The sequence below is a fragment of the Meleagris gallopavo genome, chromosome 21 (genome assembly GCF_905368555.1).
Source record: "Meleagris gallopavo chromosome 21, MGAL_WU_HG_1.1, whole genome shotgun sequence".
Taxonomy (NCBI): Eukaryota; Metazoa; Chordata; class Aves; order Galliformes; family Phasianidae; genus Meleagris; species Meleagris gallopavo.
This window is the reverse complement of record NC_139424.1, coordinates 3,703,452-3,709,681: the sequence shown is the minus strand read 5'-3', so window position 1 is coordinate 3,709,681 and position 6,230 is coordinate 3,703,452.

The window sequence follows — 6,230 nt, the reverse complement described above, 5'->3', positions numbered from 1 at the left end:
AGGAACTGGACACATTCTGTCTATGTGTAATACTGCATGAATACTTCCTGCGTGGGAGTCAGAAGGACGCTGCAGCCAAAGCTAAACAAACTTCTGCTGTTTTAACAACTAATGAAAACAGTTTCCTTATTCATCAGTGTTGCTGGCACCAAAGTCCCACAAACACGAAGAGTAGGTAACAAGCTGTTTCTTTTCTGTTTCTTTCAAAGAAAGAGAACTTGAGGGTAAGGTGGCAAATTCTGCCCTCATCGGGCAAGGCAAAGCTTTGATGAAAAACTTTTAGCATCTGCATGGTTTAAGGAAGTGACATTCAGCCCCACCTGCATTTTTTATTGATCTAACAAATCTCTACAAACAGTGCCTGCCAGTAATTGGGAAAACTGGAATGAGAAGTATCCTAGCAAGGACATGTGCTTGACCTGGCATAATAAATCTCACCCCTTGCACCTATGTTCAGAAGCACTGCACAAATGCCTGTAACAAGTGTTTTCCTGCTAACTACGTTAATCCCAGATGCATCTACCAAGAATTAGATCAATTCAAAATTTTGGTAGACACAACTAGAAGCAAAATTAGGTCCTTCCTTACAGGAATCTTGCTGCAGGTGTGGAGACAGTTTTGACACTTCCTGGCATATGCTCTTGCAACATTTAAAACAATTGCATGGTGCCCCAACTCCCTCCCTCTCTGTGGGCTGTGCAGTTTGACTGGGTTTGAGTGCCTAGCAAACTCCACAAAACACAGAAGTCTGCACAACCTCTTTTTCCACCTCCTGGCTTATTTGCCTGAAGCTGAGCTTTGCTGTGCAAGCACAGTTCTCACCTCTGTTTCACATGATTGCATTTTTACCCCCAAAATATTTATGTGTAGGAGTGGGAGCACTGCTTATGGGATGAGATTGTAGCTAGGAAATGAGAGGTCATAAAGGTATTTTCAGTGACACAGTAGAAAATTATGAGCTTCTGCTTTGGACACCTATATGGGCCCAAACTAGTGACAGTAGTTAGCAAAGAAAGGAACTGCTTATATGAGAAACGGATGTGTCATTTGCAGTCTTCATTTGGAAATTGTTTGAGTAGTGGGTCTGGAAAATGCTCTACTGTGACACAAACCAAGTACCAAGTCTAGCACTGCTTTGTATGAGTTGCACAAAATCACAGACCCCACCAAGTGAATACTGACGGTTCCGCGAATAGGAGCTGAAGTCATTCAGGCATCAGATGTCAGATGGTGCTTATGGTTTTTGTTCTGTTTGAATATTTCAGAATGAGATCGAAGAGTGGATAAAACAGCACAAAGGCTTACCTTCTTCCTTCTATACAGAGAGATTTATTTTTCCTTGTGTGAGTAGATAGACAAAAACTTTGAGGATGGTATTCTTGAAAGATGAGGTCACATACTTCTTTCCATCAAAGCATACACACTTTTTGATAGATCCTCTTTCATCTGTTATTACCTAGTTGCATGACTTCTTCGAGTGCAGCTCTGGAGCAGACAGCAGTCTGGATGTACAGTTCTGTATTCTACCCCTTTCCTGGCTGCACCCCTTCCCTCCCTCAGGTCAGCACTAGAGCTCCCATGCTCTGCATGTTTACTGCAAAGGAACTTGAGCCACACTGTTGGATCTATGCTTCTCCTTGCACCTCCTCTGAGTGGAAATGACAAATGTTCAGATGAATACAATGCTTCTCCTCAGAATCTTTATCAATCCTGGTTTCATTTCAACTTCCATTTTCACTTGGGGACAGGGAGCTGTGCTTATGGGTTTTGGATGCAGATTCAGCTAACGAAAGGAAACAAAGAGCTGAGGTTATTTCCACAAAAACAAGATTCTCACCAAAGCATCACTAAAATGCTCAGTTGGGAATTGAACTTGTGTGAACTCTGGCAGTTGCTCTTTAGTGTCAGCCTCTTCACAAACAACAGCTTATTTGGATGAGCGAAAAAAGAAGAAAAAAAAAGGTGCAGTGTAAAACTGATAATTTGCTTCATTAATGCTTAAAATTTTAACCCTGTAAACCTTTCTGAAACTTTGTGAATGGGTGCAGCAGCATCTGAGATATACTGTCATAAACAGGCATAAAAGAAAGAAAGGTTCTCATGGGTTTCCCCAAGCTCATTGTTCTGCTTGGAGGCAGAGCTATTAAAACTCTTTTCCTAACCTGTCTAAACTTTCTAGGTAGCCTGAAGTCCAAAGCAAGCCTTATCCAAGTGCTGTCCTTATATATGTGTGTGTGTGTTTCCTCCCAACCATCTAACTGAAAACTTTCTGTCTGCAAATTAAGTCAATTTCATCCTTTCCACCTTCTCTGTAATGAACATCAGTACACTGAAGGACTGCTTAGTTTTCTGTTTTTCAGCATTCTTTTTACAACTTCTCTCAGTGATCTTTTCTCTATTTCCAGTTCTTGTTCTCTTCAGGATTACCTTAACTTTGTGCATATTTTTTTCTTAAAACATAGTATGCTAAGTTGGACAAAAAATTCTCTGTGAAGCAGCAGCAGTGAAAGTTATATATGTTTCGAGGCAATGTGGGGAACAGTTTATTCCAGACTTCTATTTCTTATTAATTGCCAGCCTCTGATCCCCTATAGTTTGTTCTTCCTATCCCAGAAACTTCCTTAGCTTTGATTCCCTCTGTCACTGTTACCTTGGTAATGTGCCAGCACAGGTTACCTCAGGACACATCTTGAATTTTCACTAATGACACAAAGGTGCACATTGTTTGAAATCTAAGTTTTCAGTGTGAAAATACAATACCAATACTGCATTAAAATTTTGTATCAATGAGCTGGAGGTATAACTCTTGCAGCAATACAGACCTGCGCCAATCTTCTTAGATCCCTTCCAATAGAACTGTTCTATTCTATCTAAAAATTAGCTTTGCAGAGAAAAACCCAGTGATTAACAAGTGATGAACCAACAATGTGTCCTTGCAGCAAAGAAGGCCAACAGCATCCTGGGCTGCACTGACAGAAAGTGAGTGCTTCCCTCTACTCAGCACTGGTGAGACACATTTGGAGAGCGGGGTCCAGTTGTGGGCTCCACCAGATAAGAAGTGTGTGGATGTAGTGGAGAACATCTACTGAAAAACATGAAGATGATTAAGGGATTGGAACATCTGACATAGAAGGAGGAGTTGAAAGAACTGGCGTTCAGCCTTGGGAAGAGGACTGGGAAAGAATTTCAGTGTGTATAAACATCTGATATTGTGTAGTAAAGATCCGCCACTTGGATTCCTAAACACAAGTCCATGGCTTGCACTAAAAAAGACTTCCCTCCCACAGCTATAATTGTGTGGCTGTTGTACAAAATTCACAAAGGAACACTTCTAGATGTGTTGATGCTGTGTGGAGGCATTGGCACAGTTATTGTGTTAGATGTCCCTTGTCTCACAATATGCTTCACACCTTTTTCCATACTCAAGACATATGAAAGCAAAAATGGATCCTTGAAGCACATTTGGTCACAGTATTTGATATAACACAGGTTTCCTAAATGCAAACCTGCAATTATTTGTTAGAGCTCTGTAACCTGGGAGATGCTCACGTGCATTCACTTAAGTGTGGCCACTTAATCTAGCGTATGTTCAAGTAGGCTTGTCTCTGCAGGACTTCTGTTCATTGATTGAAGGGAAAGAGGTCCTTGAATAGGCATTACAGGGCACTTGAGTTCATTTCTGCTCTGATTCAGCCTCTGCAAGCTTCTATCTGACTCTGCTAATTATAAAGCAAGTACCTAGGAATGCTAACTCAGGTATTTAAGGTCAAGCATGCCAATGCCTCCTTGAGTCCTTATCTGGAGAATTGTTGTCATTTGTTACTGGCCCCTTCAGCTTAAATGATGGCTTAGCATGCCTTTTGACCTGAGGAACATCATTTTTTTGAAAAAACATACTAGCAAGCTCAGCATTTGGTCAGCTGCTTCAGCAGGAGCACAGAGCTCAGATGTTAGGCCAGACAGGAATTTTTCTGTTATAATGATTGGAAGATGGTAGCTGCCCTTTCATGGTGCAATAAACATTATGTACAGGTGTGACGAGAGATCCAAATTGACAGAAAGCAGGAAGGAAAATGTATGATACAAACTGTCTTGGCTGAGATCACAGCAATCATAGAATGGCTTAGGGTGGAGGGGACCTCAAAGACCACCTAGTTCCAGCCCCCCTGTTGTGGGTAGGGTTGCTCCCTACTAGATCAAGCTGCCCAGAATCCCATTCGACCTGACCTTGAATGTGTGCAGGAGCAGCCTGTTCCAGGTAGAAAGTAGTCCAGCAAGTGGGTAGTTAGGACCAAACATGTCTCCTGATGACCAGCAGCTGTTAGCTACGTTGCCTTTCCAGACTGTGAGCTGCCTGCTAGCATATCTCCTTCCTTGATAGAATTTTGGTCTATTTCACAAACCTAGCCCACAACACTAAAACTGCTGCTGCTTTCTGCATCACAGGCTCACGTGCCCCCAGAACAAGTTATTTTACACCACAGTGGGATATGCTCTTCCAGCATGCCAAAAAGTAGATAAATCTCTATAAATTCACAGTAAGCTAGTGCCTTTAAGCTATCATATGCAAAAAGAATGCAGCTTAAATAGCATCCAGAAGGTTATTTGTAGAGCAGGAGCTGGCTGGTTTCAGCAAGGATCTCTGCCCTCCTAGAGCTCTAAGTGCAGCAGAATTTAACGCTGAAGAAAATAAGACTTGTGTGAATCACGGGCTGAAGGGGTAGAAATATCCATAGTTCAATTAGAAAGGTGAACAATTCACAATTTGGCACAGGGAGCAGAGCTTTCCCACAGCTCTACAAATGGCAGTGGGGCTTTGCTGAGGCTGTCCAGGGCCTTTTGGGAACATCACCAACACCTGGGGCCTCTTCCACACCTGTGTGGAGCTGTGCAGGTGTGGGGGATTAATGCTAATGGGCTCCACTTGGCCTCACAGGAACTGCTGCCCGTGAAGGACAGCATAAAAGGGCTGTGAGGTGTAGTTGTGGGGTTTGTTGGGGGAGGTATCTGTGGTCCTGGTTCCCCTATATTTGTTCTGGTATAGCTGCTAGTGAGGAGGCGAGGCCCAGCATACAAAGGTAAGGCAGAGGTTTTATCTGAGTGGTGTGTTTAATTGGAGGCCTTGGATCAGCTCTTTGGAGAGGTGGGATGGGGAGCTGTGGGGATTTTTTGTTTTGTTTTGTTTTACCTAAGCTGTGAATGACTTGCAGTGCCTTGTTTAGTCAGCTGTGTCTGGTTATATGTGTCTGGTTATATAGAGTAACCCTTTAGGTTTTTCTATAACATACAAAACTTACCACATTTTTTTTTTCTTTAGCTACTTCAGTACAGCATGTTTGTTAAAGTACCCACCAGTCAGTGGGAAAGCACTGCCTGCTTTTGGTGTTGGAGATCTGTGTTTGTACTGTGCATACTGATAATGCCCCAATGGCACTGGGCTCTTCCTTGGGGAGCTGCCTGTTGGTACAAAGCCTGTGGAGCAAGCTGGTAACCTTGTCTTCTCCTGATGGCTCCCTGGGCCCTTATCTATATGAGGTAGTGACCATGAGGGCTCTTCTCAGGCTGGAAAGGTGCAGACAGGTGGTTGGAGCCAGCTAATGGAGAAGTTGTTGAGGCTGAAGCAAAGCTCCTGCTGCCTTTTGCCAAGCCAGGAGCAGATGTTCCCAACAAAGCTCTGACTCCTTAGATGTGGGTGCTCAGCTGATAACAAACATCATGAATGGGCCCTGTGCTATTAGGCAAGTAACGAAAGCTGGTGTGAATTCTCTCATGTCTAATAAGTGTTTTACTTCAGTTGGGGCTTTTAAGAGCATCTTCATCCCTCACCCAGCTGCCTGTCCTGTGAAGCCCACAGGCACTTTCTGTTTTTGAAATCTCTCCCAACTCTGCCAGCTTTGGATGAAGTCTACCAGTGGTTATTAGAACACAGGACAGGCAAGTGTGTGTTTTACTGTTCTGCATTCCCCCCACAGTGAGCTTTGTAATGTGTGTGCATATGTACTGTGACTCCTGAATCAATTTCATGCTGAACCTTCAGCTTAGTTTAAATGAACTGGCAGAGATGGGAACTTGGAGGTTTTTTCTTTTTCTTCTCAGTTGTTTCTATCTACTGTTATATGAATATTCCATTGCTCAATAATGGGAAGTGGAAAACAAAATTCCAAGTTCCTTAACATCTTTTAAAGGATGTTAATGGGCATGAATGTAACCAACATAGTTAATAACAGACC